At 38.6% G+C, this 15,871-nt stretch overlaps 1 protein-coding gene across 1 annotated transcript in view; it reads left to right on the plus strand.

Annotated features, from left to right (window-relative positions):
* The window catches only part of LOC122810805 (cathepsin L-like proteinase), a 535,051-nt gene that overhangs the window by 41,006 nt on the left and 478,174 nt on the right, over positions 1-15,871 (plus strand). The window lies entirely within an intron of this gene.

Below are 15,871 nucleotides of genomic sequence, written 5' to 3' on the forward strand. Positions count from 1 at the left end.
GCAAACAAAGATGATTGGATAAACCTAAAGCTTGCCATTTAAACCTGGTGGAAATAAACCACCTAACTTAATAATCCATTTTTTCTCTTTAGAGTTCAATAAAGAATGCCAACCTGTTTTATTCACTTTTTTACCAAGAATAATGTCAATAATTGTGAAAAAGAAGGTAGCTGTGGGATGTGTTTGCTGATGTTTGTATAGAGCATTATGTATTCTGCCTTTTTTAATGTTGCTAATGTGCTCTGAGATTCTTAGTCTTAATGGTCTAGAAGTTTGACCTATATAGAATGAAACAAAATTAAAAAAGGCAGAATACATTGTTGGCATTCTTTATTATCCAATCATCTTTGTTTGCAGTGTATTTAATGACAGCTTTGAATCTGCTAGTTTCACACTGAGAAAGGCTGTGTACAGTTAACCAGCCGAAACCGGTTTGTGCACCATTCTTTGCTGTTTTTTGGATTATGGTTTATTACCAATAAAAGTTTATTCTTTATTGGGTTATGTTCTGCTGGCGCCTTCTTTTTTGTTTCCTATACAAGCCTAGCCATAACAATTCCCTGGCTATTTCTTCCCACAGTATTTACTTCCTTGGACCCCTGTCTAGCAGAGTGACTGACGTGATCCCCGGGATGAATTTCCTATCTCCCATCCAATCATCAGGGTTCCTTTTGAAGAGGGCCAAAGAGGCACTCTGCTTGACATGTATGAGCAGTCTCTTCCAGAGTCTGGGGAGTCTCTGGGTCAGGATCCTATCCCTCTAGCATGTTTTGTTCATTGTGATGACAAAGTTTAGATCTCTGGAGCATGTGTCTCTGAGGGATTGAGATTTTTTTAAGTGTAGCATGTCCAACAGCTCTGGGTTTGACATGGCCTTGTATGTTAAGCAGAGATTGCCTCTGAGTAGACGATACATGACAGAGTATAGGTGGAGTGTTTTTAGACGTTCAGTATAGGGCATCTGCTTTAGGCCTGTAATTCTTTTAGTGAGGTATTTCTGCAGCCTTACCAGTTGTTGCAGATGTCTTGATAGGTACATACCAAATGGGGTGTTGTATTCTATAGTGGGTCTAATGAGGGATGAGTACAGTGGGACAATGCCCTCCTTTTTTCTGGATGAAAAGCCCTTAGTGATGAAGTGTGCCACATAAAAGGATTTCCTAACTGTTGTGATGATATGGTTATCGAAGGTGAGACCACTGTCCACCTGTGTCCCCAAGTCTCTTATCACACTTTCGGTGTTTAGTATAGTGCCACCTATGCGGTAATTCATGGGTACATGTTTTTTTCCCAAAGGAGATAACTATGCATTTCTTGGCATTGAGTTTGAGCCCATGGCTCTGGCACCAAGCATCTGTTTCTGTAATGCCCTTTTGTAGCATATCCACATCATTTGGGGATTCAATAATGGCTCCCAGTTTGCAGTTATCTGCGAACTTTGTTAGCCAGAGTCCCTTAGTGTTGGCCTGTACTTCAGAGAAGTAGATGCCAAACAAGAGCTGTCCCAGGACTGAAACCTGAGGTACTCCACTTGTCACTTGTCTGGAGCTGGATTTGGAGTTGGCTACTTTTACAGTGTGGGTTCTGTCAGTAAGCCATTTGGCAACACATCGAGTGATGTAGGGATTAATGCCCAGCTTAGTAAGTTTATCTATGATTCCAGAGTGGGGGATGGTGTTGAAGGCCTTGGTGAGGTCCAGATAGGCTGTGTGGATCACCTTACCCTTGTCCATGGCTCTGGAGACTGATTCGAAGAAGTCAATCAGGTTCAGGAGACAAGATCGGCCCTTCACAAACCCAAACTGCGTGGGGTCCAGTGTTTGACGGTTGCCAATGTCTTTGTTTATAAGCTCCATGATAATACATTGCATGGCCTTGCAGATCAGGCTCATCAGACTGATGGGGCAGTAGTTCCCGGGATCCAAGGGGGATCCCCCCTTGGTGAGTCGGATAACTGCAGCTTTGCACCACTCAGTGGGTTCATAAAAACTTAGATAGTTGCTAGAATAGCTGGTTTTGCATTATTATGTATTTTGATCAGGCTATGAAGTCTGAAACTCAGTTGTCTATCATTATTTAGCATTATTTATTTACTTTAATCTTCAATGAATTGCCAGAAAATCACAAATTTTATGAGGAACTGACCAAAAATATGAGGCACAAATCTGGACATTCTGCAAAAATCTTGACAGTTGAGAGATATGAGTTAAAGAAACAAAAAGGACAATATGATATCAGAAGGAAAGAGACTGTACATCTAATGCCAAATCATCTCAAGCCATGATTTTTGCATTTCTACCTGCTTGTTGTGCGCATACATCCCAACAGGCAGACATCGAATACAGGAACAAAGGCCCTTATAAAGTAGAAACATCCACCCCAAAACCTGGACAGCTAGTTAGTATAAAATCAGAGTACAAAAGAAACACGCACCTCTTCTCAGTTCTGGTCGGAATTTGGGATACTACTCAGAATGACAAAAATTATAAAAAATATAAGCACAGTATCAAGTAGACAGTATAAAATCCACAGACTTTAGTGAACTGTATTTCAAAATTCTACCAAACAAGGTCATTTAATTTTGCTTCAGAAAATGAGAGTTGAAAGATATAAATCTTTCTTTAAATTATTGTTGCCACTAGCATGTTGGTCGTGTAGCATGGTTTTCTGCATACTGCATAGCTTCAAAAAATCACATATAATTAGGGGGATTCAGAAAATTGTATGAAGGGGTAAATAAAGCTTAAAAACTGAGGCATATCTCCAAAAATAGGAGCATCTTGTGTAGGGGTGCATCAGGCTGAAAAACAAGGAACATTCCTCCAAAACAGGGACTAAAGCATATAAGCAGGCTTGCACTTAAGGTATGTTTGGGGGAATAAATTTCAATGAAAGGATTTTGTTACAGATATTCAAAGAATAAATAAGGAAAACCTTAAAACAACTGCTATCATTAAACTTTTTACTACTATAGCATTATAACTGCACACTTGCTATAATGCTATCCATAACGGGATATATCTATGTGTGTATGTGGAGAAACTGATTCTGCTTTAAGCAGAGCTGCCTGGTATCAAATGTTCTGTTAATACCATGTGAAAAATGCAACACATTATAATAATGAAAACAAATTCCCACACGAATGGTGTAAAAATGCATAGGTAAAATAATAGCAGTAAGACTAGACAAGCATAAATATTACATGAATTATAAAGTTCAAATGCATATTCCAGTGGAATGAAACTCCCATAATCCAGAATGGGAGTGAGGTTCTACACCCTCGTGACTCTGTTGATTTAATATACCAACTAAAAGGACAGGGAAACCAGACTAAAGGGATTATTTAGTTTTATAGTGAGGTTGCTGTTCATTTTACCTGAGGCAGTATAACCTCACTGTTAATATATTAAGCTCCAGCGAGTATGAGGTCATATCCCCAAATTGGGGGTATAGTACGATAAGGAACTTCTACAAGAACACATTTAGTATTATTACATAATATAGTGAATGCAAAAAGTTTGATTTTATTTTGAGTATGTTTATAACTGAATACATCTAGCTCTGTTTTAAATATTCCCACATGCTGTTCCATATGTCTATTCATTCATTCTGATTCCTTGCTTTATCCAGTTCATGATTCGTTCAGCCACCATTTGCCTGCTGTTTGGCCTTGAGCAAGTCACTTATCCAAGCATTGCTCCCAGGTTTTCCCTGAAAAGGGACTGTGTGTCCAGTGGGTCTACCTGTTTAACAAATAGATATTATTGTTATTATTGTTATTGTTACTATTATTGTTGTCACAGAGGAGCCTGTGACTATCCTGACAGTTGGTGGGCTGAATGTACAGGAACTAATTCCAGAGTACCTTTTTATTGTGGGACACTTCATATGCACAGACAGTAGGGCAGACATATAGACACACACACACACACACACACACACACACACACACACACACACACACACACACACACACACACACACACACACACGCACACACATATGCACACACATGCACATACATACAGAGCCAGCAAAATACTTAGCTCATTCCCAAACTTAATTCTATATGTGATAAATGTAGGTATGGTGTAGGGCTAAATGAAAGTGTCTAGATATACTGGGATGACATTTAGCTCTCAACAACTTTTAAATACATTTTACGATATGCACTGAGGCTGTTAAATATTCCTCTAATATATTCTATGAGCACAGTAATCCATAGTGTCATTCACATAGCCATAGTGGTAACCCATAATATAAAACAATTCAGCTAACACTTTTCAAGGTGATACCAGCAGGTATATACCATGACAGCCTGCAGACCATTATAGCTGTCAAACCAACCTGTCACAGCTGGTAATGCAATACCAGATGCACAGATATGCATTCAATGAATTAAACATAGGATTATAGCCTGTCTTCCAGGATCAAAAATTAGGTATAAGTCAAAGACAGGAAAAGGATGCCAATCATCTAGAAGACGTTTGAAATTACCATTGTCCATGGAGAGGTAAATGATGCAGGTCATTTTGTTCTGAGGTCTTTACAGTGTGACATTGCTGCAAACTCCATCTTCCTCATCAGTGCACTGGTTCCATTTATTTGGGATGTTAACTTTGTGGCATCTCATTATACCAGAGAATAACTGCATTAACAATGGGCCACACAGCTGTTGTCATCTTCCAGGGATTTCATTTGTGTCTACATGACAAGAAAGGTGTTTCACCAGCCTGGTTTGTGGCTGAAAGCCTTCACCTCTCTGTTCAATAACTATGTTTTTTAAATCAAAGTATTTCAGCATTCCTAATGTCTTTTTTTTGGGAAAGGTAAAACATATGGGCATCCCAGGCTGATATCCAAAAAGTCAGGCAGTGTAAGGATATCTCTATATTTTATGCTAGAAATCTAAACAATAAAATATGCCACCTGAAACATTCCAGGTCTCTGGGGAGTATAATGTTTCCATCAGCACTGAAACATGGTTTAAAGTTTATGGAAGTGTTCCCATTATGCTTATGCCAGTGTAGTGATGCAGTGATTAGCAGCGTTGTCTCACAGCAAGAGGCCTTCTGGTTTGATTCTTGGCTATGGTGTCTTTTGTGTGGAGTCTGCATGTCCTCCATATGTTTGCGTGGGTTTCCTCCAGGTGCTGCAGTTTCCTCTCACATTCCAAAGATATGTGTCTGGAGCCTTTCTCCCCTGGCCTCTGCTAAAAATGGGCTCTGTACCAGTTGGACTTTCCTGGTAAACACATGTTAAATAAACAAGAGTTCAGTGTCTACCATTTGCTTAGATCTGGTGTCAGTGTTGAATCAGTACCCGTTTTCACTCATACAAAACTGAAAACTAGACAACTTAAGTTACTGAACAAGATAAAAATACTCAGGTGTTCATTGAACTTTAAATTGTATTGAATGGCATGTGACTGGATATTAAATAACCCCATCCATGACCCTCAAAGAGTTTACTTTACTTAGCTTTATAAATTAACAATCAAACCAAAAACATTAATTGTGGGGACCTTCAATTACCCCACAACTGAGCGGGATAACCCAAGTTCACAATGTGTCCTTCCAGTAAACTGTTTAAACAATTAGTAATACCTCCTACTTAACAGAATAATATACAAGATATGATGTTAACCCAAATGCATTCTCCTAAAACTTCTTGTCCTTCTTGATAAAACTGAGCAATGCAACACTTGCATTAAACCTAGGATCCCAAGTCATCATTGTACCAAACATATCCATTTTAGAGACTTCAGAAAGAATAATTACCCCAAAATAAAATTCTTATGGCTTAGAATGGAGTTGCACATTAAACAAACCCACTACATCAAATTGCACATTTGAACTATTTTGCAATTCCCTTAATGACTACATTACTAATTATGCCCCCATTTAATTCAAATACATGATGGCATTCAGGAACAATGCTATGGTGGAATTGTAAAATAAACAATGCTCCCTCTGTAAAACATTCCTAGTCACTAACACAACCAGATTTAATATAGCTTAAACACAGGATTTTCAAAAACAACTCACAAAACTAAAATCTAATTCAAACCCCAATTGAATATGGTGCAGCGGTTAGCATTGTTGCCTCAAAACAAGAGGTTCTCCTGTTAGATCTTCGACTGGAACACTTTCTGTGTGAAGTCTGCATGTCCTCCCCATGGTCGAGAGTGATGCTAAAGACATGGAGGTAGGTGCGAGTGTGAATGGGCATGACTTCATTGAAGGCTGGGCGTCAGGCTGGCAACTTGACACCGTAAAAATCCACTGCCAATCATGAGCCAATTGGAGTTCTGCTCTGGCGACCCCTAACTGGGAAAAGCCGAAAGAGTTTTTTATAAGGAAAATTAAGTGTATTTTCCAGGAGTGTAGTGTGATTCAAGCTCCAGAATACCACCAGCCTAAATGCAAGTAAATCTAGTTAAGATTACAGCAGGCCAGTCCACAAAATATGCTTACTACATCACCCACGTTACAATCCTCTATTTATTACTCAACAACAAATTGTGACGCCAATCTAAGAATAAGAAAACTAGTTCCATCATCACAGACAGTATCTTTGGATGCTTTCTCACTGATATAAAGAAAACATAATAGGCCCACTATTTATTGATTTATTTATTGACACTGTTTGTTTCCGCTGTGTGTTAATAATCAGTGTGCTCCTAGACAATTGGCTTATTCACTTCCATTTACTGGTGCAAGGGTCAACCATGATGTGTTAATATTCAGACAGCTTTAAGGGGGAGTTTTAAGGTTTGCAACTTAAGCTCTACATTCATCACAAAAATCTGACTTGACGAACTGAAGGGGAATGTGCAATGAGCTGTCCATACAGGTCATCCCCCACTTCAGCAAGGGACATTGCCAGCAAGCATCACTGCACAGGAAGTGGTTTTCCCTGTCTGTATCAGAGAAATCACACTTCCCTGTGTACTGTCTGAGGGCTCACTATTCTCCACAACCCCCAGGAAAGGTGAGCAAGCTAGTCTGCTTCACTCCGCTCCTTCTCTGTCTGGCTCCTCTAGTATCAGGGCTGCTATTTGAACCACAGTCAAGAATTGAGAAGGCTACTTTGCTTCACTCCGCTCCCTCTCTGCCTGGCTCCTCTAGTATCAGGGCTGTTATTTGAACCACAGTCACCTGTGATGCAATGAGGGCTACAGCCCTCTGTTCCGCAAAGACAGGCATAACACAGTGTTTATTTTACTGAACAAAAGGCCCACCACTGGTTCCATCCAAAGAAATGAAAGCAGGAAACACTTCTTACACACAAGAATGGTTCCACAGCTGATGTAGGAAAGTACAGACTAATTAGCCTCATAAGCATTTTCCATAAAGGTGTTTAAAGCAGCAAATGTAGAAGAACTTTAGTCATTTACCACTCACTGTCACATTCTAGTATGGATTTATTAAAAATGTGTTGAGGGTAGATTATATCTAAGAAACCTAGTCACCTTCATAAAAGAAGTTGCAGCTATCATAGACAAAGGATTTGTGGTGCCTACAGCTAATAGATCTTCCCTAAGCATCTATCATCCTGTCATATGCAAGGATCATAAACTCAGTCAGATAAAAGTCAATAAATGGCTGTCTCTAACAATTCAGATAATAAGAGATGGTCAACTAACTACAGTAAAAAAGTCACAAGATGTCAGTTGGATATGGACTTGGTTCTTTATTTTTTGACATCTTTTCTTAAGATGCGAGGGTTAATGCCAACATTCTTCATATAACTGAGTTTGCCAGTAATTGCAAATATGGTATGATTCTCTTCTCCCACACAGCTTTGTTAGTACCCCATTTATGGGTAGATTCAGCCAAAGCCTGGTCTAAAAGCAATGGCCTTGCTTGGTATAAATAGCAACAACATAATAACAATGATAATAATAATAATACTAATTATTATTATTATTAATAATAATAATAATAATAATAATAATGATAATAATGTGAGGGGAAACAAATAAACAAATTATTGCTCTTGACTATTATATCAACAGAAGAATAACTCTTACATGATGCCATCATAAATGGGCCTGGATTTACTCAGACAAAAATCTTTCCAATGATCAGCATGTTACCATAATACTAAGAACATTTTTCAGTATAGCTAATATTACTCAAGATGACATTTGGACCCTCTACCAAGGCTATTGATCCCTTTATACCTCCTTTGTTTAGATAGTCATTGAATACATGGGTCTATATCATATTGTTGAATGCTTAATTAACCGAACACCTAATTGTTGTACCCTAATTGCCAAACTACCTATCCACCGAACGACCTATTCATCGAACTAAAAATCATTGAAATGTTTTTGTTGGCCAACACTGTGAGAGGTAAACTTTTTATATGTTTTTGCAGGGGGGTACCCCCCACACCCCTGCATATTCAATATACCAGCTCAGAGATCATACTACAATGAGGTAGTGGGCAAATCATGGCCAGTTGGCATGTCAGTCACCTAACATTTTTTTCAGAACGGCCAAGTAAAATCTTACCCAAATACATTGCTGTTCTATGTTTGCTGTTATAGAAACATCAAAACATGTTCAAATTAAATGGGACCAAATGGACATTAGTAAAAGAACTGATGGACTTAAGAATCATCCTGAGAAACCGAAAGAATTACACATGCATGTCACATGCTATGACCCTCTTTAATGGGAGCTATGATCTAGCATAACATGTCCCAGTTCTAGTTACATGTACAACAGAGCTGACATAGTGATGGCATGCTGTTGAAAGAACTGCATAGAAAATGACAACAGCTGTGGTAATGGGAGGAGGTCTGCTACTGCAGTCGCAATGATATGTGCAGTCACTTTGCTACCACAAGGAATGTAATAAGGCAGGATGTATGATGCTATAAACATATGCATGCACAATGATGTACCTCATACCTCCACCATGGGTACTGTCAGCAGGTGACAATGAACCTTCTGAACAAGTAACAACTCAGTTCATCACTGAAATAGAGAGTGGGAGAATGGGGGGAGTACTGCCAGAAAAGGGGTACATGTAAGCAGAATACATACAAGGGTAACTTGAAGGTAAGATGGGGGGATCGGCAGATTTTTCTGACAGGAACTGGTGAATATTTTCCTTTCAGTGTCAGGAAGGGTAAAGGAAGATGTTAACAAGGAGCAAGTATGGAAACAAAGGAAGGTACAGGGTAGAGCAGTCAACCATAAAGCAAAGAGAGAGACAAACAGGCAACGCATGGACACAGAAGTAGGGGACTAGTGGAGAGATGCAAGGGGGGGATTGGTGATGTGTAGGTCTGGACTACAAAAAAGGTATGGGGTTTGAGGAACAAGGAAGAGGACAGCATGATAGGAGATTTTTAGGGCACAGTGGGCCTGCTGTGCTAGATGAGAAAAGGAACACCAAACTAACATGCTGAGCAGAACTCTCAGACTCTTCAGCTCTGATCCTATGACAAGCTTTGAATTTTGAATTTCTGTGGGAGAAAAGAGGCTTTCTTCCTTGCTGCACAGAAAGTTGTGCTTTCCTTGTGTGGGTACCATTTCAGACTTTTTTGTTAAAAATGTTAAATGTTTCCCACCCATAACTCGTATATCAGTGGATATGGTTGCAGAATTTTGTGAAGCTTGAGTGCTTTGATAACATGGACTGCTCCACGACAAATTTAGTTTTGTCAGTATGTACACATGCTTGTAGTAACAAAATGCATGCGTTTAAGGTAACCACTACCCTCAACATATAGCATGGTATAGGTAATTCTACACTACTAAATGAAAATATATTCAGGGACCTGAGTACCTGAGCTGACAGTTTTCTCTCCTTCAATCATCATGTGGAACCAGTAGTCAGAAAGTTCTTCTGCTTGACACAGTTGATACCCAGGGATATATTATCAAAGATCTAAATATGCTTTAGTTCCCTTATATTCAGCACCAGTTCGAGAAATTATAGAGTATAGTACCCCTTTTGGGTGTACTTCACTTGACATATCAAACAACTACAAAAGCCACAGACATTCCAACCTAAGAAGATTTCAGGCTTAAAGATTCTGAACTACTAAGAAAGGCTAGAAAATTGCTTTAGCACTGTCGAAGAGAGTCTTGAGGGTTTCTCAGTGCCTTTCCTATTAAGACATTCTAGACTCTGTTATCCTTAAAATCTTATATCTCTGAAAGCCTAATAGCTTAGAAAAAAATAGAACCAGATCATTAACAACAGACAAACAGAAAGCAACAGAGAGGCAGATTCATCACACACCTCCCTCATCTCTAGAATAAGGTGGCCATGCAGGTTAAGCAGTGTGATATACTATCATTCTTTGGACATTACCTGGGTGACTTGATGGGTACCTCCAATTTCACCCCGGGACTAGCTGGCCTAGCATAGTTGAGAAAGAAGGTACAGCTTAAGGGTGGGCACTGGCAAGTTGTTGATTGCTTCAAAACTGAATAGCATCGGAAGTCATACAAATCATATCTTCATGGCTATACATCATCCAGCATCCACATTAAGGAACACAGCTTTCGATTCCTACATATTGAATTTAAGATGTTTCTTCTGCTGAAACACGACCGATATTCCTTCTGTCAAAACATAACAGCTAAAGTCATAAATTCTGTTACTGTGTTTTCAAAGCAATGGTTTTCTCCTGGTTTAGAGAAGACAGGTGAAAAGGGAAATAGCATAAAGGTGACCTTGGCAGTGATTTTATTATTATGGGGTGCACGAAGGAAGTAGAGAGAGCAAACCACATACGTTTTCAAACTTAACTGTTTGTGATCTTAAGGTGACAGCTGCCTACATTTAATCCAGAGTTCTTGATATTTTGGGACATCTATTTCAGTAAGAAAACAGACATGCACATTGCAGCTGCACTGGGGATTAATTGCCTCTGGAAGGTGGAATTGCTTTAACTGCGATTTTGAATGTACTTGTCCTTAGTTGTAACCAATGTAGCACGTGAGGAGTAACTATCAATATGTCTGAGTGAACTTAGTTTAGTAATTCTCAATGAGACATATTTTTTCCAGCCACAGTTTAACTATTTATACCACAGTAATGTGAACTATATCTTTATCTAATTTATTTACTCTTCTTTTTATGGCAGTACATTGTATACTTTGCTAAAATCTGACAGGGTTGAATTGATAGACCTTACTGGCCAACTACTCAGAGCTAAGGCAAAAAAGAAAAAAAAAACAATTACTGGAATGACTATCTTGCTATGCTGTCACTTTTTTCTATGTGCATGTTGAAGGACATCAGGGCTGAGGCATATGGTGCTGTGCTCTGCCATTATCTTTGTGCACATCTGCATATAATGTTGCTGCTAACCTCAGCTAGCAGCAGCCTGCCACAAGCAAAGCAGAACAGTTTAGAGCTGTGACCAACAAGAAGAACAATGTGGGTGTGCAAAGCAAAGTGGAGACCCTATTTATTTATCATACAAGTAGGGAGGAAGTGGGGAAGATAATAAAAAATAACAGAGGAGATCAGCAAGCAAATGAAAATACAGAAGGATGACCGGAAAGGCATGAGTGATGATTGGGGGGGGACAACAATATTTTGGGGGATAAAGCCCCTTTTGTAATTTTTACAAGAAAGGTAGGTATGGAATTACCAAGAATGGTTGTGGGATGGACTGAAGGAGAAGGAGAGGCAGCATGTGCAGAGAGACAAACATGGGACATAGACAAGGACAGGGCCAGTATACACACAAAAGGCAGGGAGAACAGTCAGTGGATACATATCTACAGAGGGTTTACAGATCGTGATGCATTGGTTTGGGCAATGAGCAAAGCAATGGAAATGTTACCCAAAAAGGCAATACAATGAGAAGGGGGTGGGAGGGGCTTCTGGCATGCCTTGCTATAGTTGCCTGACATGCTGTACCACAGGGTAATAAAATCAGGCATCATTCACGTGGGTAGCTGACTACAGGACTAGGAGGTCAGTCTTCTTCCTGTACTGACCTTCAGGGCACAATGGATTGTTTTCTGTCAAGTATTTACTCCACAGGGATGAAATAGCTCCATTCCACATGGCCTTACTGTTCTTGGCAATGATTTATTTTTCTCACTTCCCTGCATTCCCATTTCCATCATTTCCTTTATAAATTTAAACCACACCCAGTCTCAATCAGCCAGCTGTTAGACTTCCTCATAACCAATCACATTATTTCCTCTATAGCTTCAAGCCGTGCACTATATTTAATTTAACCAATCGCTAATCTTTCTACCAAACATTTCAATAAACGTCTATCTCTTAAGGTACCCACACTAACAATCTGAACTACCAAAACTTCTGTGCTCCAATAATTCCCTTCCCCACCATTTCTGTACTTTTATCTTCCACAAATTCCCCGTCTCTCTTTTCCAGTACTTTTCTCCACTAAAGAAATTGCAGAAATTCTGTTCCCTTCACTCCTCTCCAACAATTATCTCTACTGCATCAGTTTTAATTGTTCTTTTCTCTTTTCACTAACAATATGCATAATCTGCTTTGCCTCATACCCTTTGTATCCATATGATAAATGTACATAGTATGCCCCCACGATGTATACATCCTCTAAACTCAAAACAGAAAATATAACAAAACAAAACCAGTAAGACAAATTGCAGCAATTGTGTTAATATTCTCATATGGTGGAGAGCTCAGTTAATCTACATTTCAACCATCAACAGATGGAACTATATTGCCATTGTAAATAGAATGTGGAAACAATGCCCAGCTTTGACTTTAAAACGTGCTCACAAACATATTCTTGTTTGCATTACCCTACTGATACTGCAAGCAAGAGACATACAATTAAATCCAGGTCCATCTCTGTTATAAATACTGCAAGGAATAACTCAAATTCCAATCTCTCCATCAATGTTCATTGGTCAGCAGCAAAGACAAAAAAACTTCCCTCAGAGTGTGTATGGGCATACAAGCAAAAATAACAAACGGGCACACCAGAAGTATCACATATTTGCATGCAATTTGCCAGGTAAGAAAGTTAGAGGAGGTACAGTAACATTAGTTAATAAAGAGGCCAACCTCATTACCAAAATAATTAACAGTAATAATGCAACCTGTGATGACAGTCTCAAATGGGACATAGTAGAAGGGACACTTGGTGGCAATACAAAACTATTCATTGTCACAATATACATCCCAACCCTATCCCACCAACACTACACTATACAAAAAAAAAAAAAAAAAGAAAAAAATAATGACATAAATTGATAGCAATTGGAGATCTACACATTGACTGGAAATGCTAGTTATCTCAGCAACTAAACAGGGATCTATGAGAGCCAAGCAGGACTAAATCATATGAAAGTCAAAAGTACCATCCTTGTTGTAATTATCACAATCATATCTCATAAATAATCAGCCACACAAATTCTACCACCTGCACCAAGTGACGATTGACTAATTCATTCTATTTGGAAATTTAAAATGGGAAAGCTAGCTTCCAGAGCCCTCATACTAACCAGTACTGTTCCTAAGTACTGTGAATCTCATAAGCTGTGAGCAAATGAGTAGCAAATTATTAAAGATTGAAGTTAGAAAATAATGAGACATTTGAGTTTCAGACTTCATACCCTTCAGAAAATTCATGCTAATGCAAAACTTGTTATTCTGTCAACTTTCTAAGTTTGTAACAGCAACATTTAAAAATCATCCTTATTTTTGGGACTTTGTCTCACTTTTTCTTATTGCTTTGTCCAGATTTCATTGCTCCAAGAGGTTGAGAGGTATGCAGGGGATTAATCCATGTGTTTATTCAAAAACGAAAACTTGGAATACAAAAACAATGTTTTGAAAAATTGATATTAATTAGAAATAAATATTGAATCATATATGTAATTATTAAAATTACTATGAGACAAAAGATGCAAGAAAATAAAAAAATAAGAATTCTTTTGACTCATGTAATATCAAGAAACCAGCCTACTTTGTTCAATCAAGTAGTTAATGTTGTTATCAAAAATGTATTGGTAAAGTTTTGGATGTTTTAGCTTCCATGCACCTAACAGATATAATACAGAAACTAAGAAAAAAATCTGTATTTCGAATTTCTGTGTTCCACTATCTTCCATAATCACCATAAGACACTTGTTTAATGACAAAGGAAATAGAAGAGGAACCTTGAACGTTTTGTGTATCAATGCCCAAAGATCTCTAAGTCAGAACAGTTTTGAAAAATGTGTTCAGCTGTTTCAATCTCCATACAGTCAACTCTGAAACACTTTCTGACTGAAAAGTGTTTATATATTAAATAAACTTTTAATGTAACCTATTAAAGGAACAAAGCCATAAAAAAATCTCCCTACTGTGGGACTTAGTCCCTCCAAACTTATCACAAACCTTCCCCCAAACGTCCTGCCCCACTCTATATATCTGAAGAGCAGGTCATCAAAGTCTTATCCAAGGCAAAAAAACACAGCCTCTATGGGACCAGACAGCATCCCAGGTTGTCTTCTAAACAGGTTAAAACGTGAACTAATATCACCACTAAGTAACCTTTTCAATCATAGCCTAACCACAGGCTTTGTTCCTGCAGAATGGAGAACAGCAACAGTTTTTCTCCTTCCCCAAAGGTGAACCAGCAACAGACCCAAGGAATTACAGACCCATAAGCCTGACCATCCTCATCTGTAAAGCCATGGAATGCATCATAAATAAAGAAATAGGTGACCTCCGAATCCTAGATGCAACTCAATTTGGTTTCATCAAAGGTAGATATTGCCTGTCAAATCTGGTGGATTTCTTCAAAAATGTGGCCAGGACTACTGATGAAGGCAAATCTGTGCACACTGCATACTTCAACTTGACAAAGGTTTTCAGCACAATCCCACACTTAGGCATCACTGATAAATGTAGCAAACTGAATGTAAACCACTTTGTTGTAAGATGAGTTGCCAACTGGCTCACAAACCAGGCACCCATTATCAAAGTGGGTGACTGAGCATCAACCAGTGGACCTGTCACCATTGGGGTGCCACAGGGTGAGTGCTGGGCCCCCTACTGTTTGATATATACTTCTCAGAAGTTCAGGTCAAAACTAAGGGGTCTCGGCTGACCAAGTCTGCAGATGATTGCAAACTGGATACAGTTATTGAATCCCCAAGTGATAATCCAGTATTTTAGCTGGAATTTCTTTTAACTGTACTTGGTGAATCTACTCAAGTGACCGAGAACTGTAAAATAATGGAAGAAAGAAAATTACAGCATCAAAAACTCACACTAACTCCATCAACTGTCCCTAAAAATATCCAGTATTTCAGCTGTAATTTCTTTTAACTATGTTCAGTGAGCCCACTCAAATGACCGGGAACTGTAAAGTGCTGGAAGAAAGAAACTTACTGCATCAAAAACTCAGTGTAGGTCACGGTCAAGACTGTGACTGTAATAATTAACTGGCTTGTTATTAGGGTATTCAGAGAGCACACCACCAAGGATGATATCAGGCAGTTTCTATTTTATTTATCCCCTCAAAATCTGATAAATAAGCAGTAAGTGTATTTGTCTCCCCTTAGTTGTTATTGGATAAAATAGTAAGCTTAATTACCTATAGCTGTAGTTTTTCTCCTTAGAGCTCTTGCTAGTGTATAACAATAAGAAAAACAAAATTACCCTATAGCTGTTTTGTGATTACTGTAGTCTGTTACAATTTCCCCAGAGTGTTGTTTACAAATAAGTAAAATCTACTTGCTTTAAAAATAAAAATCACCAAGGGACTACAGTTCCTTTAACTTCCTACCTACCTTCATCCCAGACCATTTTGTTGATTTTTTTTCTGGTCACAAGCAAATTGACTGGCTCTACCTTTCCCTGTAAGAACCAGTTCCCACCTGACCAAAAAGGCAAT

This window comes from Protopterus annectens, chromosome 1.part1, assembly GCF_019279795.1.
Source record: "Protopterus annectens isolate FY-2018-M chromosome 1.part1, PAN1.0, whole genome shotgun sequence".
NCBI classification, from domain to species: domain Eukaryota; kingdom Metazoa; phylum Chordata; order Ceratodontiformes; family Protopteridae; genus Protopterus; species Protopterus annectens.